This window comes from Cnephaeus nilssonii (genome assembly GCF_951640355.1).
Source record: "Cnephaeus nilssonii genome assembly, chromosome: 22".
In the NCBI taxonomy this organism is placed as follows: domain Eukaryota; kingdom Metazoa; phylum Chordata; class Mammalia; order Chiroptera; family Vespertilionidae; genus Cnephaeus; species Cnephaeus nilssonii.
In genome coordinates this window covers 16,541,984-16,569,937 of record NC_137093.1, presented here as the reverse complement: position 1 = coordinate 16,569,937, position 27,954 = coordinate 16,541,984, and positions in this window count along the sequence as shown.

Sequence of the window (27,954 nt, the reverse complement as noted above, 5' to 3'; positions counted from 1 at the left end):
CACGTGGTCTGTCAGTCACCAACAGGGGTTTGTGGTGGTTGGCCCTTCTATCTGTATTAAAAATTATAGCAATTCATTTAGACACCGCTGTTCCTCCCAGGCAACTGTGTGATAACATAGTTGGCCCATTAACTCTGCAGCTGCATAGCAGATTAGTCACTGGGTGCTGTGTGGTCACAGCCACATACAGAATTAGGGGCCGGCCCTGCTGCAGTGAGCTGTTGCCTGTTTACAATCATCTCCCAACACAGACAACACCATCCTGGTCTTGTGTGTCCGTTGGGTGGCTGGAAACAACATCCCTCAGGAGAGCCTCACTAATGCTCATTCTGCTCTCCATGGGGCTTTCTGTTGGGTAAAAAGTATGATGGCCTTCATGGACTCTTGCAAGAACACCGACTGATGACTTCCTCAAATAACCTGCGGTTTTGTAAACACAGATTTGTTATAATGGATCTTGAAATCTCTCCAGGACAAGAACTCTGTGTGACTCTCCTTCTGCAGCATTTAACATCATCACATATGCTATTAGGCTCTGCGTTTTTTCACTTACCCTGAGAAACACATTCTCCTTTTATACAAATATTTCACCGCTATCTATGTATAAATGTTGTAAAGATTTTAGCATAAATGGAATACAAACGTGCAGAAGCGACTTCCATTTTCACTACATGTCAGAAATACAAGGAGGACTTTCCTTGGCACAGAAACTGAAAATATTTCCCAGCCTTCTCCAGCGTTGGCTTCTCTGGCCCTCTCAGAGATGTGCAAGGCATGATGGGAAGTAGCTTCCAGTGCAAAAATAACTAGGCCAAAGATGACAAACACCTTGTCCTGGGGTTTACAATGAAAGCTAATCAGATTTCTCACATTTCTAGTTTGGAACACAATGAGATAGAGCATATTAGTCAGAGAGATGTAGGAGAAAAGTCAGAAGTCAGCTAATACACATTGAAGAACGCTTCTTAAATGCGCCACCACAATTGGGTCTGCCAATTCTTTCCCTACAGTGACAGATGCACCCCTATTCCCACAAGACATCACAGAGCCCCTGCATTAGTGTGCTAGGGCTGCCATAACAAAGTACCACAGACCAGATGGCTTCAACCACAGGCAATTATTTTCTCACACTTCTGGAGGCTGGAAGTCCAGGATGAAGGTGTCAGAATGTTTGGCTCCTTCTGAGGCCTCTCTCTCTGGCCTACAGATGGACATCTTCTCGCTGTGTCCTCATATGGTGTCTCTGAGGTTGTGTCCTAATCTCCTCTTCTTATAAGGAAATCAGTCAGATTGCATTAGGCTCACCCTAGAAGCCTCAAGTTAACGTAATCATTTCTTTAAAGGTCTTATCTCCAAATACCATCACATTCTGAGGTCTGGGGGTCAGGTAGATACAAATGTTGGCGGGACAAATGTAGCCCATAACAGCTCTCCCCAGGTGAGATAGATCTACACACTATGGGAGGGGTCTTTCATGGAAAGAGCTTAGCTCATTTTTTCTCAGGACTGGCTGCATATCCGATCCAGCTTGGGAACTTTGAAAGCTATGGATGCTCAGAGCTCCACCCCAGAATGAAGACTTTATCTCTGGGGGTGGGGCCTGGCTTTCAGCATTTTTAGAAGCTCCTCAGGTGAGACAAGGGTACCTGTAGCTTTGAGTCCACAAGATTCGCTCAAAAGAGGCAGAGAGGGAGGAGCTGAGGGGCATGTCCTCCATTCCTTCTCTCCATCTCACCAATCACATGGGCTTCTCCTCTTCACAGGAAGACTGGTGAGTAAAGAAAGAGACCAACCCCCCCAAGAGGTATTTCCTTACAGATGTCCGCATACTGTCCCTAAGTTGCCTGGCTCAGCAGGGACTCAGGGATCATGCATAGTCACATGGAGGACGATCTTCTCCTCCTTCTAACATCAATGAGGTGTGCAAGGCATGATGGGATTTTAGTCCATTAACCATTTACTTTCATCTTATCCATCATCCCTCTTTCTTCTTCTTTTCTCTTTTTATTCACCTTAGATTACTCCCCTATTATCCATGTCAGATTGCATATTCCATATCCTATCTAATGAAAGGGTAATATGCTAATTAACCATCACTCAGTCACAACAATGGCAGTCACCTGTAAGAGAGGTGGTGGCCAGTTTCTCGTCACCAAGGCCTGTGTTTCAGGGTGTAGGCACAACCCTCCCAAACCTTCATGTCAGACAATGTCTCAGGGCCAGCACATTGTTCTGATGCCTTTGCATGAGACAGTTAGGGACCAGGGAATGCTGAAATTCAGTTCATTCCCTGCACCCTCCAGCTACTGGATCTCAGTTCTGGGCAGCCAGTCAACACATCAGGAATCCACAAAAGCAAATAATTTTGTTTCTGCACAGCAGGCTGATTTTAGTAACCAGCAAGAATTCATTACTGCTCTGGTTCGCGCGTGCTCACTAGGAACAGAGCATTGTAAATTATTTGGAGACACCCCTTTCCCTATAAATTAGTTTCAATATATGCTTCAAACAAATAGGCCAGATTTGGAAGTGGCCTCTTTTTTTCCTTTCCTTCTTTAGGCAAATGGGTGTACAAGTACCTCTCTTTACAGAGCATATCTAGTCAGGGAAAAACAATGCTGAATTAGTGAATAAATACATGCATTAGACCTCAGCTATGCAGACACCTGGGTTCTCTCCTAGGCACCACCACGTAGCATTTCTATGAAATCTGGAAAAGTCACTTATCTCATTTCTTCTAACAGAGGGGCGTACTGAACTGACCTCGATCCACATGAGGTGGAATCTCTGTATGAATAACATAAAATGTTCTCAATGACAAAAGGAGAGAAAAAGAGAGGTGCCGGATATTTCCCATTGACTTAAATTAAACTAAGGTTTTACTGACATCTGCTGTGTGCCAGGGACTGTGTTGACATACGAAGGTAAGGTACCAAGGTAGGCAAAATGAGACTCTGCCATGTAGGAGAAGTTCACCTGGAACACAGACCTGGTTAGCATGGTAGTGAGGGAGCTAGACTATGCCATCCTGAAATATGCTACTTTGGCATTTTGATTTTTTTTTTATCCTCATCTGAGTTTATGTTTATTGATTTTTAGAGGGAGGGAGAAACATCAATGTGAGAGAGACATTGATGGGTTACCTCCTGTACCTGCTCCAACCAGGGGTCAAACCCATAACCTAGGCATGTGCCCTGACCAGGAATCAAACCCACAACCTTTTGGTGTTTGGGACTACACTCCAACCAACTGGGCCATCTAGCCAGGGCTATATAGTGATTATTTTGAATTAAAGTTACTTAAGAAATAGCCAATGCAAGGACACCCTGATCTGCCTTTGTCCCCCCCTGAAAGCAGAAAATTAATCTCCCATGTGAAAGGCGCCCTCCTGTACTAAGGGATAACGAGACATCCTTGTCACCAGAGATGGAGAATTCAGAGCCCAGAAGGCTGTGTTCACAAACCTTGTTGCTTCCTCACCAATTCACTACCCCACACTCAATCCCTTTGTCTTGTTCATTCTTCACAAATGTATGGATTCTTTGTCTAAAAGGCATAACGGCTGCCTGTTCTGGTCACTTCTTTGAGTCTCATTTTTCTATGGGCTCCTGTATATATAAAATTAAATTCACTTTTCTACTTTTTTAAAAAAATGTGTTTTATTGATTTTTACAGAGAAGAAGGGAGAGAGATAGAAAATTAGAAACATCGATGAGAAAGAAACATTGATCAGCTGCCTCTAGTATACCCCCTACTGAGGATTGAGCCCACAACCAAGGTACATGTCCTTGACCAGAATCGAACCTGGGACCCTTTAGTCCATGGGACTATGCTCTATTCACTGAGCCAAACCAGTTAGGGCTGTTTTACTACTGTTAATCTATCTTATATCAATTTAATAATTAAGCCAGACAAGGGAACTAGAAGAAAGGAAAAGTTTTTCTACCCCACAGTAAAGAAGAAGGATACTTACAAGGGGCAGCAGTCATAAGGATGTCTTAATTTCTTTCAAGGAACAAAATATTAGGGATCTGGCTTCATTTATATAAACTTGTTGGAGAATGTAATGAGCACCCTTTCCCCAGAGACAACACAAAGAGTAGCAAAGGTAATACAAGTAAGACAGAAGTAAAAGAACACTATCAATATTTAATCACTAAGAGTTGCTGAAGCAATCAGTAATAAATGTAATTGAAACTAAGAATCCCGATTCTCACTGTGGGGTAGGAGGCAAAGAAGGGTCTTTTCTTTGGGTGTCTCTTTCCCACAGTCTTCTGGAACATTCCCTACATTGACTGTGCTGTTAGGAACACCTGAAATCAATATCCTAGGAAGGGTACCCTGTGCAGGGCAGAAGCATACCTTAGGTCAGCGATTTTCAACCGGTGTGCCACAAAAAATTTGAAGGCATGCAATACCTGACTATTTAGTCAGGGACACTGACCTCTTTTCCCTGAGACTGTCAAATAAAAAAATGACAACAGCCAATACAACAGTCGTCTTCCGGTGGGAATAAATCAAAATTATACCTATTTTTTGTCTGATCAGCAAAAAATATAATATATTTTTTTGGTGTGAAACAGAACTTTAGTCATTAGTTTACGTGCTCCAGGAGATGAAAAAGGTTCAAAATCGCTGCCTGAGGTCATTTTACCTCATGGAGCAAATGGGTCTCTCAGCCATACAATGCAGAGCATTTTCTTTCTCGAAAATGGACAGGACAAAAGAATAATCTGTCCAGCGCACTAATAAAGGGATATGAAGGTGGCCAGGAAAACTCTTTTAAACCCTCAATGGCTAATTTGGGAATTGCAGACTCTGTGCGCTGGAGAGACGTGGTAAAGATGTTATTAAACAACTCGAATACAGGAGATGCATCCCATCCAGGAGGCACTGTTATTTTTATAATTGCTACTTATCTCGGAGCTTTTATTCAGCATCTCAGAGGACATTTTCAAAGCTAATACTGCCACCGCAGCCTGATCGGGGTGATGTGAGGAGTACCATCACAACCCTTTCGCCCAAACACTCCAGTTCAATAACTGTCTTTTCTGGGGACTGTTATTCACCTGGGGTTCATGATCCCCTCTCCTGCACATTAATTTAATAATATGGCCTCCATGAGCCGGGGACAAGGACACTTACTATTTCCCTTTTTGGATGCCAACCCTGATTATAGTCTTAACTATGGCATTGTGTGAGTGTGTGTGTGTGTGTGTGTGTGTGTGTGTGTGTGAGAGAGAGAGAGAGAGAGAGAGAGAGAGAGAGAGAGAGAGAGAGAGAGAGAAATAAAGTCTCAGATTCAGAATTACCAGCTTTCTCTTCTCTGTTTTTAAAGGTCAATGGCCATGGCCATGTTCTTGGTCCATAATCAGAAGCTCAGCCCTCCAGGTGCTAACTACGTAGGCATCCTCAGCACACATTTGGCAGAAGGAGACAGAACCAAAACAGAGAGGCTTTGCAGGTAAAGGGGAGAGCGCGGTGACCCCAGGCTCAGGCACAGCCACATGGCACATGGCCCCTAGTAGACACAGATGCTGTTCAACACAGCCAGTGGCACTTAAGGGAGGCCAGAGAACCCCGTGACATATTTCTCAAATACCATTCGGTCAATCAGGAGCAGAATTTTATTTCCCCACAAGTTTTCTCTTTACCAGAATTGTATGCTGATGTAATACTCAAAATATGAAGCCAAAAACATGTTTTGCAATCTGCTGGACCAAAGTTATTTAAGGGTTGTTTTTCCCCGGAAAGAGAAAAATTCGAAGGAAAGAATGCATACCCATTGGCACGGTTTATTTCAATAAATTGAAATGTTCTTATCTCTATTGTAACAAACATTGAGACACTAGGCAAGACACAAAACTTTTTTGTGCCTCTGTTTTCCCCTCTGTAAAATAAAACAGAGATTGCCATTTGAAGAAAAGGTGATCTACACACTTCCTATATGGTGTCCAATAACTTTCACATTGAGTTGGAAATGTATATTGTATTTATAAAAAATAAAACAGGATATGTTTTAAATAAGAAAAATAACAATGAATATTTCAGTAATATGGATTTATAAGTTTTCCTTCTTCCATTAATTATGGGAGGAAATCGACTTCTGCTGAGTCCCTAGTGCATGGGTTTCCACACAGATGCAATGGTGATCTAGCAGGTTGTAAGATTTCTTTGGGGAAGATAGAAAGAGTGTTCAGCCCTAGCCAGTTTGGCTCAGGGTATAGAGTGTAGGTCTGTAGACTGAAGGGTCCCAGGTTTGATTGCGGTCAAGAGCACATGCCTGGGTTGCAGGCTTGATCTCCAGTAGGGGAGGGCATGCAGGAGGCAGCTGATCAATGATTCTCTCTCATCATTGATGTTTCTATATCTCTATCCCTCTCCCTTCCTCAGATAGATAGATGATAGATAGATAGATAGATAGATAGATAGATAGATAGATAGATAGATAGATAGATATAGATATAGATATATAGTGTGTGTGTGTTTTTTTAAGAAAGAAAGAGTGTTCAAGTGTCCATAATACCCCAAGTCACCTAGAGCATTCTTGGTGACAGTGAGGTCTCCAAACTTTTTGCCTGCTCTTCTGGGCACCTGAGGGTTTCAGGCAATCACGGTTCAGGTCCTGAATCTTCGCTGCTATCAAAGAACCTACCTGGAATTCAGAGATGTGTGTGGCCTCATTCTGGGACAAAATGGTTGAGTGGGAAGAAAAGTGCTCCAGGATTGTCAAGTAAAATAGGAGCATTGCCTTTGCAGAACAAGATTAGGCCGGAATCTGCAATTAGAGTTGAGTTCAGAGTGCAATCTTTCTGAGAATAATCAGATATTTACTTGATAATTAATTCAATAATCTGATTTTGTAGAGACTTTGGGGATGATGTAAGCCAATCACACATTGTTATAGGTTAGGTTACAAGGGCCCAGGAAAGTTAATTTACTAGCCAAGCCACATTGCAAATAAATGAATAAGGAGGAATTGATACCCAAATTCCTGGCTTGAAATCCTCAGCATATATTTCTTTCCTCACCATAATGTGCTGCCTTGGGGGCGGGGGGAAGGGGGAGAGAAGCAGGGGGAAGACCTGGAATTCTTTGCCTGGGTCTCTCTTTATAGATATTTGCTCATTTTGTTCAGGATGGGTTGTTCAAGCACAATTGAACCACCTCAAAAGAAATATCCCATTCCACATTGTCCTGCTAACCTACCTGGGTTCACTGTTTTGAAGACATCTTAATTCAAGTGTTGATTAAATTTTCAGTTTCTGTAAATTTTCGGAGCCATAAAGGCGAAATGGGTATCTTTTTATTCATAACAAGCCACACATGTGTTAATGAGGAGACTTTTAGAAAGAGCCTAAGGATGAGGGCTGGTTGCTGGGAGAACCTACCATGAATAGAGGGTTGAGACTTTCCGTCCCACCCCCTGGTCATAACAAATGTAACTCCCTGGACTTGCAACTGGCATAGGAAGTATGGAAAATATATATTTTAAAACATTTGTTACAAGATCTGTAATAGTAATGGAAAATAAGCAGGGGTGCCATCTTTATAACTAGATGTTATAAAGAATCTCTCAGAATGGAATACAGTTGGGATTAGACTGAATGAGGATATCAAGCTCAAAACTCATCAGGAGAGGATTAAGGGGAGCGGTTGTGAAATCATTGCTCTAAGATGGTGGATATAAAAAGCAGAGGCAAGGAGATGGGTGAATGTTTGGTTGGAGAACAATAGAAAGAACAATGATGGAATTGGGCTTTGCCCTCCATCCTCTTCCTGCACCTGCACTCAGGTACCACCAGAGCCTGAGACTGGATAGGAGAAGTGCCATGTCAGGTGACATGAAAGAGAAAAGGAGCATTAGCTTGCCACTGAGCAGCTGCTACAACATTGACCCAATACCTATATTTTCCCATCATCACAGAACACCAACATTTTAAGACAGGTGAAAAGAGAAATTCAAGATGAGACATCAATATCTGAGGAAGAACAACACTAGAAGGAGAGCCCATTCATAAATCAATAGAGAGAGACAATTTTACTATATTGGCATGATAAAGCAGGATTCGTGACATGAGATATTCAGTACCAGTCGGGGTACCTGCATGAAGAGCCAGTGCTAACATGTTCAAGACGTGAAGAGAGGGGACATCACCGTGGATCCCACTGGGGAGGTGGAACTTCCAGGAAAGGAATTATCCTCCCAACACAGGAAAAGTTAGGAGACATGGGAGATAGATTCAGAAGTTTTAGCATACATTTAACAGCAAATTGAGAAGTAGAGATATTTCAGAATGTTAAAGAATAAAGAAAATCATAATAGCTTACAGAGATTTTTGAGAAGATGGCCTGCAAAGGAATGAGAAGGAGATGGAAATAAGATTTATCACTGGCACCTTTGGTTTCAATAAGACAATGGAGATTATCTCTAAAGTAATGAGGAAAAATAGTTTTTGAACAACAAAGAAAGCTATTTCCAGGCCATCATCATTCAAGTATAAGAACAAAACAAAGGTATCTTCAGAAATGAAGAGTCTCAGAAATTGTGCTGCTCTGTGAGCATATGCTACTAATTCAGGTGAATAAAAAATCAAAGAGGATGGGGTAAGATGATAACTTGGCCACCTACAGCTACTTTTATTTCCTGCTGAAATTACACTGAAATTACTCTGAAGGTATTTAAAAAGCGAAACCCTTCAAGGAGAGGGAAGGTAGGAAAAAACAGTAACAGAATTGTGAGTGATGTCAATTGGACAATGAGTGAAATGTCGAGAAAACTGAATCCCAAACAAGCAGGAGGGAACACCCCCAGCAAACACAATTTATACCAGAATTTCCAAAAGACTCAATCATCTGGGAAACTAGACACATAGAAGGCAGTTTGAAGAGAAGGAACTAAGTTAATGAGGATTGGTTAAAAGTCAATTTAAGAAGCATTCAGATCCTCTCTCCATCCCAGTTAGCTTATTGACAGGTTTTCCTGCATCCTGATGCAACACTGGAGATTTGTATTTTGGGAGAACACACAGCAGCTCTCTGTGGGTGTCAGGCAGTTAGGACAGGAGTTGGAATACTAAAAACAGGGGACTTCAGAGCATGTATGGTGCTGGATCTTGACAACCCCGATCCTATTTTCCAATTCATATCCAAGAAGGATGGCAGTTAGCTCTTCACCCACTAAGCAAGAGACTAGTGAAATCTTCTCAGGGGATCTGACTGTGCCAAGAGGAAAGACCCAAGTAAATCAACATGAGCAGTTTCCTCCCTCACTGGCCCAGCCAGATCCTTCCCAGTCCACAAGCCACGCACTCGGAGCTTCCAATGAGCTTTGTAAGGATGACTCTGAAATAAGGGCTGGGGAATCAAGGCTCCCAAACAGTTGAGGATAGTGTATAATGTAAAATAGAACAGTGGTCGGCAAACTGCGGCTCGCGAGCCACATGCGGCTCTTTGGCCCCTTGAGTGTGGCTCTTCCACAAAATACCACGGCCTGGGCGAGTCTATTTTGAAGAAGTGGCGTTAGAAGAAGTTTAAGTTTAAAAAAATTTGGCTCTCAAAAGAAATTTCAATCGCTGTACTGTTGATATTTGGCTCTGTTGACTAATGAGTTTGCCGACCACTGAAATAGAAAAACCAAAACAGGCATAAATAAATACAGTCCAGAAAAAAAGAAAGAAAGAAAGGAAAAAACAGAGACCATGCAGGGAGAAAAAAGTTTTCTTATTTCTCCACTTTCAAATAAGAAAAAACTGCAGCCATGAAACAGGAACTGGATGCCAAGAAAAGAAACATTGGGAGCTGCAAACAGAGGCCCTGGAAATTATTTTTAAAATAATATAGCAGAAAGGGAAAAGTAAGCAGAAGTATAGAAAATAGCATTGGGGAACTCTCACACAATCACACAATGTGCAGCAAAAATAAATGAAACAGAGAGAGAGAGAGAGAGAGAGAGAGAGAGAGAGAGAGAGAGAGAGAGAGAGAGAAGAAGAAGAAGAAGAAGAAGAAGAAGAAGAAGAAGAAGAAGAAGAAGAAGAAGAAGAAGAAGAAGAAGAAGAAGAAGGAGGGAAGGAAGGAAGGAAGGAAGGAAGGAAGGAAGGAAGGAAGGAAAAACAGGAAAGCAAAGATGAAATTAGAGGACCAGGCAAGGAGGTACAAATATAGATACACATAGCCCGGTAACTGGATTGTAGATCCTCATGAAATCAAAGGGTTGTTAACTGTGAGGATATTCAAACAAGTGAATGGAGAGGATAGAGTGCGAGGGAAGGAAATTAGCAAAGAGTCTTGTCAAAAAAAAGAAAACAAGGGAGAAAATGTCCTTTTAGTATTCTCCCATGCTGCAGCAAGGCCATATAAAGTAAAAATGGAAAAGCAATCCTGAGATTTAGCAATTAACAAGCCATTGGTCATTCGGGCCTTGGCAAGCTAAGGACCATAGCAGTTATAGGGACAGCATCCAGCTGGCACTAGACTGAGTACGAGCTGATAAATGAGAAAGTGACTATTGGCTACTTAATGAAATTTTCTTTTTAAGGCTGGAGGTGTGAACAGGAGTGTGCTGTGCAGTTGAACCTGCATGACTTCACGTCAGCCATAGGCAGTCTGCTAGAAAGGTTCAGCCTAGAACAGTGATTTTCAACCTTTTCTATCCCATGGCAGACATTAATTAAAATTACGTGGCACACCAAAAGATATATTTTTTGCTGACCTGACCAAAAAAAATAGGTATAATTTTGATTCTTTCCCAGCGGACAACTATTGTTGTGTTGGTTGTTGTTATTTTTTTTATTTGACCATTGAAGGGCAAAGACATCAGTGTCTCTGACTAAATAGGCAGGTATCGCATGTTTTCAACATTCTTGAGCACACTGGTTGAAAACCGCTGGCCTAAAAGACAGATGACTGAAACCCACCTCCCAGGCCTACAGTGAATAAGAGTTTTTCCCAAAGCAAAACCAAAATAAAAACACAGAGAACAGCCATATCCCACCAGGGGAGGGAGTCCCAGAGCTTCCCTTTGTCGGATCACCTCAGAGCCTTCCTCCTCACAGGCTCAGGCTAAGAAATAGAGGTTCCCTGCTATCCTAAAGCTCTATGCTCCTAGGAACCCTTCATAAGCCAAAAGGAGGTAAAACGAAGAAGCAATGACCTTAGTGTTAGCGTAGGTAGCTAGATATTAATAAAGAGAAGGGAGCAAAGGGAATCAGACATTATTAAATCTAAGAAATTAAGGCGCTGAATCAGATAAGCATGCTTTACTAGAAACTTGTAACATTAATAGACACCCCAGGGACTGTAGCATTGCCCCACCAAAGGGATTAACACCCCTCCCTCCCTCTAGGAAGCCTGGACCAGCTTTCTAATCTCCCCAAGGTACAACCAATCCACTCACCTGGACTAGGGGGTGATGGAATGAACAAAGGAGAAATTCCTCTACTGGGCACATGCCCAGTAGAAACAAAGATGATACTGGGGCCCTCGCTGGTGTGGTTCAGTTGGTTAGAGTGTCCTCCTGTGCACCTAAGTGTCATGGGTTCAGTTCCTACTCAGGGCAGAGGTTGTGGGTTAGATCCCCTGTCTGGGCACATAATGGATGCAACCGATCAATGTTTCTCACATCAATGTTGCTTTTTCTCTCTCTACCTTTACCTTCCTCTCTCTCTAGAATCAATAAAGACATATCCTCATGTGAGGATTTTAAAAAGAGAAAAAAGAAAAAGATGGTGCAGGGGATGGTACTGTGAGGCATGTACAGTAGGAGCCAAGATGGCAATCATAAAGAGCAGAGCCTAGCCTGGGGAAAAGATTCAAATTGGATAAGGAACTCAGAACCCCAGAAGATGTAGGAGGAGGGCCCCACACCAGCTCATGAAGGAAGGATCGGGAAATGAACTGTTAGTTTGAAAGAGCATCTGGTCCTTCCCAAGCTTGAGACAACACCATCAGTCTAACAAAGGTGAGCTCTTGCTCTCTTTCCCTGGCCCCATAGCACGTGTGTCTCTCTTCATAGCAGCCCCGTGGGCTTGGCAGTCCTATGGCCTCACAGCAGTGGGACTCCAAGCTCAGGCTCCAAACGCAAGCCTGGGTACAACAACACAATGCCAGCCAAAGCACAGCCAGGAGCAGAGACTAAGGGACAGGGGATGAGCTGGACTAAGCTTTGGCATGGCACAGAATTTCTGGACACTAGTCCTATTCTAGGCCTGATGAAACAAGGCTGGAGTTTTCTACAGTGGGACAGACAGGGTGAGACACCAGGAACCTGAGGGCAGCCTTCCATTTTTATTTCAATATATCTCACCACTATAGCCCATCCTCCCATGCGTGGGTCCCCAGATATGCTTTTCTTGCAACTCCATGAAAGGATCCCAATTCCACAGGCAACATGAGGACATATCTTGCTAACGGATATGCAAAATGAACTGAGATCAAGCACAGATGTTCACAGACATAGCTCAAAGCTCTGGCAGCTGGATGCTGAGATGCTGTGTGGGAAGGACTGCTGATGGTGAGGGGCACTTCTGCTGCAAAACAAATGCTGAACGCTTTTTCACTGTTTGCTCTGAGTGTGTGCGTGCACGGACGTGTGTGTGTGTGTGTGTGTGTGTGTGTGTGTGTGTGTGTAAAAGTGAAAATCCTCTTTCGATTTCTTTAGGTTAATGAACACATTAGTAGGTCTTTTGTAAAAAAGAAGTGGTGTAATGTGAACTTTGGAAAAGTAAGGGGGATACCTGTGCCGTATATACTCCTATGCCCTGAATAAGGTTGGCGCTGGAATATTTCCATGCTCAAATTCTCATTGAGCCATCTTGACAGTTGCAAACTATCAACTCTTTGATCTGAGACCTGGATCTTCTTATGCGCACACCTTGTCCTCTCAGACCTTCCCAGCTTCTTGACTCACCTGCATTTATACCCAGACATCTGCAGCCCTGTGCCTCCTGCTCCAGACGAGCAGGAGCACCCACCCCACAATTCACCCAGCAGCTAGAATCCAGGCTTAGAGCAAGCTCAAACCCTGTACTGCCTGGAAAGGAACCAAGGGACAAGCATGGGAGAGAGAAAATGGTAGGAAGGAGGTGCCTAAGGAGAGGGGTACTCACTATCCCGCTGTGTGTCTCAGAAGATAAGGGTGATGTGATGATCCGTGTTCAGCAGGATGCCTGGCATATGGAAAGCATGAAAGTCCTTTGTTTGGGTGGTTGATGTTGTTATCCTATTAATAAACTTGAGGCCCGATGCATGAAGATTCATACAAGAGTGGGCCTTCCTTCCCCGGCTGCCGGCAGCACCTTCGCTTTGGCCCGGAGCCGCCTTTCTGCCTTCCCAAGCTGCCAGAGGCCCAGAATGGCTGTGGTGGTGCGGAACGCCTGCATCCCACCCCGTCCCCAGCTGCTTAGCGCTTGTGTATGCAAATTAACCTGCCATCTTTGTTGGGTTAATCTGCATACTCACTCCAGATTGGCTGGTGGGCGTAGTGAAGGTACGGTCAATTAACATGTTATTCTTTTATTAGGTAGAAGTCTATGTGGTTGTCATGCTCTCATGCTGTGAGGCCTGGGGGGTCCCATGGCTCCGGCCTACCTCTTTGGGGCAATCCATTGAGGATCCCCGGATGGGTGGGTGGGACCTACCTCTTTGGGGTGATGGATTGCATCGCGGGTCTCCTGCACTGTGAGAGGGCACAGGCCAGGCTGGGGGACCCTCCCCCTGAGTGCATGAATTTCGTGTACCAGGCCTCTCGTTCAGACAGAAACACCAGCTTACTTGCCATCAGTCGCAGCTAAAAGGAAGCAGGCATGAAAAGGTGAAGGTGAGGGTGTGAACTCCCCATTGTCTGGCTACTTGCATGCCTTTATTATTTCCCTCATCTTGTGATAATGTGACAAGCCTCCAATTCACCCCCAATTTTCTGAAGGTGAAAACAAGGCTTAGAGAATAAAGAGCCTTGCCTGGAGCTATTAAGTGCCTGAGCCAGGATCTGAACTGGCTCATCCACGTTCACACCTCCAAGGAAGCATTTCACAGTGAATGGGGATGTGACTACAGCACCTCATTTTTAAGGCGTTTGCTTCTCCCATGAAGGTAACCTTCCAGAACCAGACACCACGCCACGTCCACAGGCTGAATTGGGAGGACTGAGTAGTCTTCAGGCGATGAATGAACAAAAGGTATTCCAGGGCATTATGTCCTGTCTCCTCCAGGGAAGGGACTATCAGATTACAGAATTTGGCCTGGAGGCATGCTCTCCCCTCCCCTTTTCCATTTCTCCCGAAATTAGTTTTCATTTCATAACAGCCATTAGCTGAGCTCTGGGAACGGAGTGTAAAAATCCCCCTCACCTTGGGGTCCTAACTGGCAGCAGTTCCTTGAAACTCTGCAATCAGAGCGCCCCTTAAGCATCAAAACCTCATCAATTAGGCCTCAATGTACAGGCATCACGTGGCTCCAGGTCACACTGAGTGGGACGCGGAGGAGTGCCAGAGGCCTCATTACCGGCCTCAGCTTTTGTGAAATTCCTGAATAAGCAGCGCATGGAGTGTCTGCAGAAGGACTGCATTTTATTTTTCTGGCTTTAACAACCGCTTTTACGGACAATTTAACACTGTGGGTTGCCAGCTGTGTTAATGTCTGACCCCTCCTTTCAGATGCCAGCCCTGTGAAATGGCCTCAGAGCAGTCTATGGTGCCCCCCTCTTCCCCAGCAAACTATGCCTTTCTGAACGTCAGGTCCAGGCTGCACACCAAGGACAAAGAGAGTCTAACGCCAGCCTGCACACACACCCTTGCACACACACTCTTGCACACACACCCTGCACACACACTCTTGCACACACATACTGTACACACACCCTTGCACACACACCCTGCACACACATTCTGCACACACACCCTGCACACACATTCTGCACACACACCCTTGCACAAACTGCTGCCTAAGCCCATGGCAAAAATATGAATTCTTAACCGTGGAGCAACTAAGTCCTTGAAATTTGTGTTCCCATCACACTTCCTGGATCACTGAGCAAAGGTTACAAATGGTGGAGTGGGGGGTGAGGGGTAATGTCTGGAGTCTAGACTGCCCTTGGTTGTGGATCGGGCAGCAGATGAGGAGGGAATGTGTAGTTTTGGTCTCAGTAACTGTACCTAGCCTCTACACAGAAGGGACTATTGCAGCCCATTTATGCCTTGATCTAGGCCCAGCTGAGTGGAGCCCATGTCTTGGGTATTGTCTGGTTGCTCAGGATGAGCCTCATGTACTGGGACCAATGCAGATCCCAGGCTTGCTCCTTGGTCTCAGGTTCAGGAACTGAACCTGAGTTTGATCAGTTTGCTCAGTGCTGACCAGGTCCTAGGGCAGCTAATATACCAAGCAAGTGCCTGTTGGACAGATCTGAGGCAGGAAAGTGAGACTAGGGAGCAAGGGCATCAAGCTCCACCCCTCCCCTTTTCCATCTTGGCTGGGACATGGCAGCCATGACCTTCACTGACAAACCTGTTCCCCTGCATCTTCCTCCCCACTTTCCTGTAATGAAGACAAATAAAACTGGTCTCAACCAGACTCAGCAGACATACTGACCTAAGAGTGACTAACAGGGCCATTATAATACCTTTATAATAAATGTGCATTACAGTTTTGGGACTCGGCTAGCCCCCAATCTTCATGGGAGTTCCAGGATGACCAAAAAAGGAATCGCTATGTAGAGAGGAGGGAAAAGAACAAGCCACATAGGCAGTTACCCCCATGTCAGAAACCCAGGACCAACCTAGCCCATGTAGGCACCTCTTGCCCACGTTTAATAAAAACATATCCAGACCCTATGGGGTGTCCCCTTCCCTGAAGTCAACCTCTCTCACTTCCCAAGTGCATTCTAGCTCTTTAATAAATTAACTATGCTTTGTTAAGTCTTTCTGACACACTCTCGAACCCTTTCTTGAGCCCTGACAAGAATCTGGACCCTGTATTGGGTTGATGCCTCCCTTAGCCTCCCCAGACACCACCCAGCATCATACTGATAAGCTAGACTGCCAATATATTAATTTACAATGAAAAGTATGGTCAGTGTCTTCTCTACTCTCCACCCTTGAGTAAAATCGTAGGGGGGAAAAGACAGAAATAGGCTTGAAGTCTATTTCACAGTCATTAAAATACTGTAATCAGAAAATTAGTACTTGCAATTCCACCTGGAGAAAGTTTAACTAAGGAATTCATTCGGATTTTATACAGGGAGTTAGTTACAGGAAGTATTGCTTATACAAATCTAATATTTTGGTAGGGGGAACCCTAAATGTTCACAAATAGAAAACTGACTTTAAAAATTGATTCAGCCAAGCGTATTAAGCTTTAGATAACTATTCATGCTGTAGAAATATAGTATGACACTCTAAGTTAAACAGTGGCAATATACTTCATTTTCCTGTGATAAGTCAGACTAACCCGAAAAACTTCACCGCAGGAAAATAAATTCTGGGTAAAATGTATATTAAATATTTTCTGAAGGCTTCTAGAAATGAACAACCAAATAATGTAAGCACTTATATTGTTCCAATTGTAGTTTAGACTAGGATTTCCCACTAAAAGAAAGCAGGACTTCTGGGGGGAAAAAATAGCTGATTCTCAATCTGGGGCAGGAAATGTACAAAATGAACCTGGAATATCTGGGGTCCTGTTGAAAGGGCCTTGGAGGCAACTTGAAGAGGCTCTCCATTGCCAAAGATGGAACGATTTTTGCTTAATGAGGGATAATATTTTAATATTATCAACAATAAATGTATCAAATCTATTTAAATCTATGAGTTTCAGCTTATATACACACTAGTGTGTGTATATTTACACTTCACATTTTATATATAAAATGTAATAAATATAAAATTATTTATATACACCCATGCAAATTAATCAGTCACCTTCGGGCAAATGAGAAATCAATTTACTACAGTGAAAACTGACATATAAACAAACCAATCGTTATTTTGCCTTTCCCATGCAAACTGTAACACTACATAACCAGCTTTTCACTAGTTGATGAAAAGCATCTCTTCATAAAAAGTTCCAAGTAATAAATGCAAAAGAAATGGTAAAATAAGAATATCATCGTTGACACCCCCAATTAATGAACAGATCAATGCACTGAGCAGACACAGATGCTAATATTACATTAAGAAAGATGACCAGCCTGGCCGGCATGGTTCAGGGGTTGAATGCCAACCTATGAACCAGGAGGTCATGGTTTGATTCCGGTCAGGGTACTTGCCCGGGTTGTGGGCTCGATTCCCAGTGTCAGGTGTGCAGGAGGCAGCTGATCGATGATTCTCTCTCATCATTGATGTTTCTCTCTCTCTCTCTCTCTCTCTCTCTCTCTCTCTCTCTCTCTCTCTCTCTCTCCCCCTCTCCCTCTCCCTCTCCCTCTCCCTCTCCTTCTCCCTCTCCCTTCCTCTCTGAAATCAATAAAACTACATTAAGAAAAGAAAAGAAAGATAACCAGACACTAAGTGGCACTAGATGAAAGGACACACAGCCACCTAAACACCTGCCAAAGAGATGAACCTGCACCTGACGCGACTTCTGGATCCCACTAACAACCTGCAGGAGACACAGAGCACAGAGGAGCATGCTGGGAGTCACCGTGAGCAGGTAATCAGCGAAATCCACTCTGTAGATTTTTGTTTTCAGTAGTTGAATTGTAAGGAAAAGCAAGAGAGAATTATGAAGTCCTGTAATTAGAAAAGACTTCAGAGACAAATCAAATAAAAAATGGGCATGATTAAATGTCTATTAACTTACACAGAAATGGAAGGGAGTTAATTACTATAAAAGTCAAGACTTTTTGAAATAAAGATTTGTGATTGATATAAAACTGGTGCAGACAGTGAAGTCCTATTTCTTGACCTAAGTTTGGATAAGGTTGTTGATACATTAAATTATATATTTTTATGCAGTATTCTATATTTTTTGAGTTTACTGTAAAAGGTTAAATATATCGTGTGTATCCTTGAGTTAGCAATAAAATAAAGAAAATCCTAAAAGTCCAAAATTGGAGTTAAAATGAATAATTCAGAGAGGTCTCTGAGGACTGAAGCTAGTTTTCAGCCTGAGGGCAAATAATGAATCTTGATGTTTTTTGGCCTCTCCGTTTTGAGGGCAACATGAGGCCCTCACTGGTTGGTGGTATCCCAGGGTCCCTGTTAGAAGCAAATTAAAATCCTCTCTGAAAGAGCACAGCTTCGAATCAGACATCAAAAAGTTCCCACAGATAGAGTTCCAAAGAGCATGAGCTCAAAGCAAAAAGACCAGAACTCATGAGAAACGAGGAGCCGTGACTGACTAGGAGACTCAGGACTGCAGAGAATTGAGAAAAAGCAATTAAAAGAAAATAATAGATAATAAGTATGCTTCATATGTTTTAAGAGAGTAAAGTACTGAAAGGCCAACCAAGTAGATTTTTTAAAAAAACATCTAATACCATTCTAGAAATGAAAGAGAAATAAACCCAAAATGTATGACACAGTCAAGGGACATCCAACTTCAAGCATGATAAGAAGAAAAGAAAAGCAACATGGAACGAAGATAAAACAAATAGCAAAATGGTGGATATACATTTAACTATGTTAGCAATCTTACTAAATTTAATTTATTAAATTAGAGTAAATCTAATTGAAAGACTAAGATTGCTAAGGGATAAACCAAAATATAAGTGATTTACCAAAAAAGTGACTTAAATATAAAGATATAGAAAGATTGAAAGTATAAGGATAAAAAAATAATGTGTCCAAGCAAGCTCTAACACTCTTCCTGTCCAAAACACCACCAGGAAATGTGTGTTTTAAAATATGTGACACCTTGGGCCTTAAAAAAAAGCACACCAAAAGAAGGTATTTTGTAATAATAATAGGGTCAATCCACTAGAACTATATCATAATCCTGTTTCTTTATACATTCAATAACATCATTTCAAAATATATAAAGCAAGACAAAACTAAAAGGGAAAATAGACAATTTCACAATATTAGAGCTCCCTCAACCTCAGCTCTTTCAATAGAAGCTCAAATAAGGATAAAACATTGTAAAAACATAGAGATCTGAGCAACATAAATAATAAATGTGACCTGGTTGATATTTATAAAATGTTGATCCAATAACCAACAACAGATATTGGCATACTTTTCCTTAAAGGACAAGATAGTAAATACTTTAGACTTGCAGGCCATATGATCTCTACTGCAGCTACTCAGCTTTGACATTACAGCTGAAAGCAGCCATAGATAATATGTAAATGAATGGACATAGCTGCATTCCAATAAAACTTTATTTTATAAAAACAGGTGGTCATTATAATTGTGAGTTATCCTTTGCCTACCCCTGACCTAGAATATGCATTTCTTTCAAATTCATGTGGGAACATTTCTCCCAAATTGGGCAAATGCTGGGTCATAACACAAGTCTCAACAAATTTCAAAGAATTTAGATCATTCAGAAAATATCGCCTGACCACAGTAAATTTAAGCTAGAAATAAATGGTTAAGGTAGGTAGAAAATTCTTAATATGAAATTAAGCACCACACATTAAAATATATGTCAAAAAATAACAAAGTAAATTAAAATATTTTTCACTTAAATATAATAAAATTACCCATATACCAAAACTTACGAGATCTCTTAAAGCTTTATTTAGAGGGAAAATTATAGCCAAAAAAAATTATCTGAGAATCTATGTCAAGGAATTAGAAAACCAGAAGCAAGTTAAACCCATGAAAAGTAAAGAATAAATGCATAAATTACTGAAATATTTAAAAGGCATACAGTGGAGAAAATTAACAAACCAAAAGTTGGTATTTGAAAATAATAATAAAATTGAGAGAACTCTTACAAGACTAAAAAAGTAAATAAAGAGAAAAGAAAGGCACAGATCGACAAGATGAGAAATGAAAAAGGAGATATCACGAACACATTTTAAGATGGTGAATATTTTGTGGTAATAAATTTAAAATTTCTGTCAAAAAGAATAATGTTTTGGTGGTAGATAGCTGTTCTTTTCCTTACCTCTTTTGACATAGTCTAACACCTTGATAAATGCATCCTACACATGGATTTTGGGCTTGGCCTTGTGTCTTGATTGGGCCAATGAAATAAATGTGAGCTGACAATTGGTGAGCAAAAGTTTTAAATGTGCTTGCATGGTTTTGTTTTGTTACTTGTCCGTTCTCCACTCACTAAAAGAAGAAGTCCTATGTAGATTGAATAAGGCTGTGGAACTGACCTGAACTTGACCTACCACCTGGAGTCAAGCCCAGCTGAGTTCAGCAGAACCACACCTGACCTACAGATGTGTGAAAATCAGCCCCAAAACAAAGGCTGTGGGGAGCCACTCAGTTTTAGAGCTGTTTAGCACAATTGCAGTCTGTTTTGGCTAATATACCCTGGAAAAAAATTTACCAGTTTTGAAAAAAGAAGAAGTAGAAAAACTAAATATTCCTGCTATATTAGATAAGAGTAATTTAGGTGCAAAACAAGCATTTAAGAACAAACTTCCTCAGGCCTTGACAACTTTATCAGTAATTCTTCCTAAATTATTTCAGAAGCATTACCAATATTGCAAAATTTCTTCCACAGAATGGGGAAAGAGTGAACATTATTCCATAACTCACTTTGAAAAGGGTGGATTACGCCCTGGCTGGGTGGCTCAGTTGGTTGCAGCATCGACCTCTACACCAAAAGGTTGTGGGTTTGATTGCTGGTCAGGGAACATACCCAGATTGCAGGTTCAAACCCTGTCTGGGGCACTTATGGGAAACAACCTATTAATGCTTCTCTCTCTCTCTCTCTCTCTCTTTCTCTCTCTCTTTCTCTAAAATCAATAAATGTATTCTCTAATAAGGAATTTTTTAAAAAGCATGGATTAAAAATCCTCACAAAAACATTCTAGGGGAACTAAGACTAATCTCTCTTATGAACAGAGGCCTTGAAATCACTTGACAAGTAAGAAGACACATAAATGGAGAGATACCAAACGGAAAATTCAGTATTGTTGAACATGTTAATTCTGCACAATTGATCTATAGAGTCAATGAAATTGCAGTCACTATCTAAGCATATTTAGTTAGTGTGAAAACTGTCAAATTGCTTCTAAAAGTTACATAGTAACACAAAGGACAGAGAATAGCTATAACATTCTTGATAAAGAACCACGCACACACACAAAAAATTTTTGGAGAATCTATGCTATCAGCAATATTATAAAGCTACAGCAAGTAAAACAGGGTGGGGTTAGGTAAATAATAGATGGACATGCCAATGAAAAAGGACATAAATTCTAGAAACACACACATACACAAAGAGTAAAGTACCCTAATTTTATGGCAAAAATACCACTTCAGCCCGGCCAATGTGGATCAGTGGTTTAGCGTCGATTTATGAATCAGGAGGTCATAGTTTGATTCCCAGTCACTTGACAAGTAAGAAGACACATAAATGGAGAGATACCAAACGGAAAATTCAGTATTGTTGAACATGTTAATTCTGCACAATTGATCTATAGAGTCAATGAAATTGCAGTCACTATCTAAGCATATTTAGTTAGTGTGAAAACTGTCAAATTGGGGAACATGCCCGGGTTGTATGCTCAATCCCCAGTGGTGGGTGTGCAGGAGGCAGCTGATCAGTGATTCTCATCATTGACATTTCTCTCTCTCCCTCTCCTTTCCTCTCTGAAATAATTAAAAATTTATTTTTAAAAATACCACTTCAGTGCAGTGGGGGAAATGATAATTTTCCTATAAATGGTGCTTATCAACTGGATACCTAAATGGAAGAAACCTTGAAAGAAATCACTTGACAAAAGCCAATCCTCACTAATAATTTGAAAACAACAACACAGCAAATTAAGAGTAGAAGGAAGCTTTCTTATTCTAATAAATTGTATATTAAAATGGGAGACATCTGTAATACTGTCAACAATAAAATAAAATATTTAAGAATAAAATAAATAATAGAAGCAAATATCATTTTGTTTGTGGACTATTGTAAGCTTACCCCCAGAGTTTGGGAAGAAAAAAAAAACGTGCATACTACTCTCAGTTCTACTCAGCACTATTCAGTCCCCACAGGTGCACTAAGTAAAGAAGATAAAGATAAAAGGTGAAAAGAATAAAGAAGGTATAAAACTGTAATGATTCAAATATGAAATGACCACAAAAACAATAGCATATAGATTACTTATTAAAATTAGTAATAAATTTAGCAGGGTACTTAGATTGAAAAGATAAACCAAGTTGATTTTTTGGTACAAATGTAAGCAAAATTTTTAATTAAACCCTGTTATTTATAATAGCATAAGGATTCAAATTAGTTTAATGAAACATGTGCCAGATTCTATAATAAAGCTGCAAAATATTACTGAGAGAAATTAAAGAAGACTTTAATAAATGGATAAATAAGACAACTTCAAAAAACTGAAAGACTCAAATTAAGATATGAATTTCAAAGTGATCTATAAAATTTTATGGAATTCCAATAAAAATTCCAGCAGAATACTTCTTTTGGAAATGGACAAGTTGCCTTTAAAATTTATATGGAAATACAATAAAAATTTAAAATAAAAATGTGTTAAGTCAATTGACTAGCCAGATGAAAAATTGAATCTTCACTCTCACTATATATGGAAAATAATTCAAAAAGGAACATAGCTCTAAAGGTGAAAAATAGAACAATAAAACTTTCAGAAGAAAACATAAAAGGGTATTTTTACTATATTGTGGTAAGACAAAGATTTCCTTAATGCATACAACCACCAACCATAAAGGATATAATTGATATATTATACTACATTAAAACTAAGAAATTTTATTTATCAAAAGACACTGGTAAGAGTGTGAAAAGTATAGGAAAAATATGTGTAGTATCCAATAAGGGACTTGCATGTAGAATATTTAGAAATTCTTATTTGTCAATACTCAAAACATAGATGGGTCAATGTCTTGAATAGGCATTTCCCAAAGCAGTGTATCCATATGGCCAAAAAAATTATGAAAATGGACTTAATTAGCCAAAGAAATGCCAATTAAAACTATCAGGTGATTACACATTTTCCAAAATGGATAAAATACAAAAGGCAGACAGTTCCAAATTCAATGATGTGGAACAACTGGAACGTTGATACACTTGCTTATGGAAGTATTAATTAATAGAAGAACTTTGCAATAGTGTTAGCAGTTTCTACTAAGGTAGAATATATGAATATCTATGAACCAGCAATTCTATTGGATTACAAAAGGAGACCTGTTTATACCAAAAGGCATACACAAGGAAGTTCATAGCAAGTTCATAGTTGTAACAGACAAATGCTGAAATTAACCCAATGTCTTTTGATGGTCAAATGGATAAAAGCAATGAAATTCTACACCCAGGAGATGAGCTACATTTACTTTCAACAGCATGATGAATATCACAAACATATCTTTGAACAAAAGAAGTCAGACATAAACAATGATATGCTGTATAGTTCTGTTGTATAAAGTTCACAAAGGCAAAGCCAATCTCGGCTTTTAGAATGCAGGGTAGTTGCTAACCTAGGGTGAAAGGTTAACGGAAGGGTCATGAGAGAAGCCTCTATGGTGCTGGAATGCCCTATCTCTTCCTCTAGGTGCTGCTTATATGGGTGCTGTCACTAATTAAAATGTCTTCAAACTAGGCACTTCTGGTTTCTGAGCTTTTCTGCAAGGACAGTATATTGCAATAAAAAAAAAATTGTTAAGCAACTTTGAAATAAAATTTTTGAAAAAAAATATTCAGATAAGCCAAACTGAGACATTATACCAACAAACGATTCATAGAGGCATTTCTAAGGGTTTTGATATGGAAGAAGTAAGCTGATTCCAGAGAGAATATCTGAAATGGAGAAAGTGGTGGTGAGCAAAAAAAAAAAATAAAAATAAAAAATTAGTAAATAGGTAGTTAATCTAAACAAATATTGGTTTAAGATAGTTTGAACCAATTAATGACTTTTAATTTGTCAGATAACTTTCAGTTTTAAGATGAATAAAGTCTGATGATCTAATGTATAGCAGGATGGCCATAGTCAACACCGCATGCCTAATTGAAATTTGTTAAGAGAGTAGAATTTAAATGTTTTCACCAAAAAAACAACAACAAAACATATATATTTGAGGAGATGAATGTGTTAATTAACTTAATGAGGGAATCCTTAGGGGAAGCCTGAAGGAAGTCAATGGGGGGAGGGGGGGGGGAAAGGAGATACATTGATTGGTTGCGTTCTGCACGTGTCCCAACCAGGGCTGGGGATCGAGCCTGCAACCAAGGTATGTGCCCTTGGCCGGAACCAAACCCAGAACCCTTCAGTCTTCGGGTTGATGCTTTATCCACTGAGCCAAACCAGCTAGGGCCAAAGTTCCTTTTATTAATCAGAGAGTTTACATTGATCATTGATTCTCTCTTATCATTGATGTTTCTATCACTCTCTCCCCCTCCTTTCTTCTCTGAAATAAATAAAGAAAAATTCTTGGTACATCAGTTCTGTAACATGAATTTTGGATTGTGACAAATTTTTTTTTCCTTTTTCCTTCAATATTTTTGGTGAAATTATTAGGGATACAGATAGTTATTCTTTTCATGAGTTTGATAATAAAGTTCCCAATTTGAATTGATATTTGGGTTCCAACTGATCATTGGCTTTCTATGTATGTTTTTGAGTGGCTTGATCTGCAATTTTCAAAATTTTAAGTTTTTTAAAAAAGAAATAGCTTTAGTCCTTGTCCTTAAATGTTTTGAAATTCATGTGTAATAAATTACTTTGGTACTCACCTGCGCAGAGGTTCATCATCCAGCATAAAGATAATTCAGTATCTTTTCATCATCACTGTATCTCTCCTATATAATACACACATATACACCCTATTCACATATACACACAGAAATAAACACACATTTATAGGCATACATATAGACATAGCACATTAAAGAGAAACTGGACAAGAGAAATGAGAGGAATTCCTAAGGTGAGCAACTTGGGGAAGAGAGAAGACAGGCCAACAGTGGTGAAATAAAAACACAGCTCCGATTCCTGTTCCGTGTGAGCGTATGTTTCCATCAGGATTCCTGAAGCTGCTAGTGTTCCTTTGGCATTTTCAGCTACAATATTAAAAATTTCAGAGAACAGAAAGTCTCCCCGGATTCATTTAGGCAAAACATAAACCCATGAAACAACCAAGCACCTTTAGGGCTAAGGAAGGACTGGAGTTGAAGGAGGGGCCAGGAGGGGAGAGCTTGGTGTGCAAGTCACTCTTCATCAATGCCCCAAACACCCAGAACCATAAAAGTAAAAAGATATCTGTGTCCGAAAATTCTGTCTGTGCTAAGAGACTAAAAACTCCTGAAGTTACTCAAGCAGTGAAGGAAACTCGCTACAGCTACACTCAGATCAGATGCATTTGAGTAGCACCATTTTCTCTACATAATTCTTAGAGAGTTTTTGTTTGTTTGTTTGTTTGTTTGTTTGTTTTTATCAGAGACCCTGTTGCTTTCCAAATGTTTCTGATTTCTTTCTTCCTGACCTCATGCACCTCTGGGCGTGGATGTGCAGGAAGAGAGAAATGGCTCGAGCAGAAGCCTCAAATGGTGTGCAGTTCTGTCATGCGTTCCATCTAAATCAACTGAGAGCATCAGAAGAAATGGCTTGGGGTTGGAAATGAGAAAAGAGCATTTTTTTGTGTGTTTGTTTTCCTCATCCATGTAGCTTTGGAGCCACTAGATGGCGATGTTGCAGACCTATGCTGAGAGCCTCCAGATGTAGCTGAAATGTGAGAAAGGAAGGATTAGAGTGAACCCTGGAGTGTGTCGATGTGAGGGTCCCTAACTGAAAAAAAAACAAAAAAACAAAATGCAGGGCGAAGAACAAGAGCTACTTAAAACCAGGGATAACTTCCCCTCCAAAGTTCATTCCGAATCAGCAAGGACCTGCAAAGCAGCTTCCATGGGGTTAGATCAGCTTATCACCAGCCAGGTCATGTGTGAAAGGAAAGATCTTTTCAGAAAGCCAAGGTCTACTTGATGACCCGAAGGAGAGACAAAACAAGGAAACCAGTGAATCCAGGAAAAACCAAGTCTCAAGAGCATCACATCACCGTGTTTCTTTGATTGATTCTTCCCATGGGGTCCCCCTGCTGCTTCTCATTGCAACCCATCACCTGTCCTGGCCACACAGGCACAGACTTACGTTAAAATGCAAATGGTGCCCAGTTACCAATAACCGCACTGGCCAACCAAAGAAAGCTTCCATTGATTTTCTGTGTTGTAAATTGATCCAGACAATTTTAGTGGCTTAGGGAGCTCATTAATTTACTAATTTGAAATAATCTGAACATAAGCTCAGTTAAAGTTTTCCCTGGCCCTGTGTCCAGACTCATTTCACTCAATTTCTTGGAGCCCAGGGCTAAGGAGGCTAAAGCTCCAGGTGTAGAATATCCAGCTGATTTTACTGTGTTCCGTGGGCATGCTCCTTGCTCACACCCTGGCCATCTGCTAACGGTTAGGGTCAGAAGAGGAAGTTCAGAAGGAAAGACAGAAAAGGAGTATGAATGAAGAAATACAAATATACTCTAATTACTGGGAGTGGGTGTGTGGGGTTGGGGAAGACTCCAAATACAATGTCTGGTCTTGGTTCAAGGGAAGATCAAAGATCGAGCAAGCACAACCTCCCTGTCTTTCCCATCGAATGCAGCTGTATAACCTGCTTAGAACGCATGGAGAGTCTCTAGAGGACTCTAAAGAGTAAATAATAGCAGGAGGATTAGGACAGAAGACTGAAATTTGTTGTATTACCATGTGGGCAGGGATTTATTTGCACAATTTCTTCTCCTCTCTCCCCTGGTGTGGATGCATAGTAGCATAAACCCTGGATGTGCCCACTGACCTGTGGACAGAGAACACTTCAGCATAAGCTTGGGAAAGAAATAAAACTGTCCTTGTTCACAGATGACATGAATTGCTATGTAGAGAGCCTCAAGAAATCTACAAAAAGCTCCTGGAAATAATAAGTGAGTTTAGCAAATCACAGGATATAAGGCAACACACAAAAATCAATTCTATTTATATACATAGTGGCAGTAAACAGTTGGGAACAGAAATTTTAAAACCCAATGCTTACTGTAGCTTTAAAAACAAAAATACTTGGATATAAATCTCACAAAACCTATACTGTATGTCTATGTTGAACACTGTAAAACGCTGATGCAAGAAACCAAAGGAGATCTAAATAAATGGAGAGCCATACAGTGCTCATGTATTAGAAGACAACAGGGTAGACATGTCAATTCTCAAATTGAACTATAGGTAACATAATCCTGATACTAAAAACAAACAGCGCAACTAAAAATGGGCAAAAACTTGAATAGACACTGTACCTGAGAATATGTATATATGGTCACACACACACACACACACACACACACGCACACACACACACACATGAAAAGATAACATTAGTAGCCATTTGGGAAATGCAAATTAAAACCACAGGAAATACTTCTATGCACCTACTAGAATTACTAACACAAAACACACTCATAATGCCAAATGCTGGTGAGCACACACATCAGCTGGAACTCTCTCATACATTGCTAGTGGAAAAACAAAATAGTTCAGACACGCTGGAAAATAGTTTTGCAGTTTGTATAAAGTACACGTACATTGACCACAGGACCCAGAAATCCTGTTCCTGGGTCTTTTAATTGGAGATAAGAGAATGTGTTTTCACACAAAAAGCTGCACATCAAATGCTAATAGCAATTGTATTCGGAATTGCCAAATTTGAAAGCAACTCAAGTATCCACAATGAGTCAACCCACACAAAGTGATGCATCCATGCAGTGGAATGCCACTCAGCAAGAGAGGAACAGACTGCTGATACACACAACACCTTAGATTCGTGGTCGGCAAACT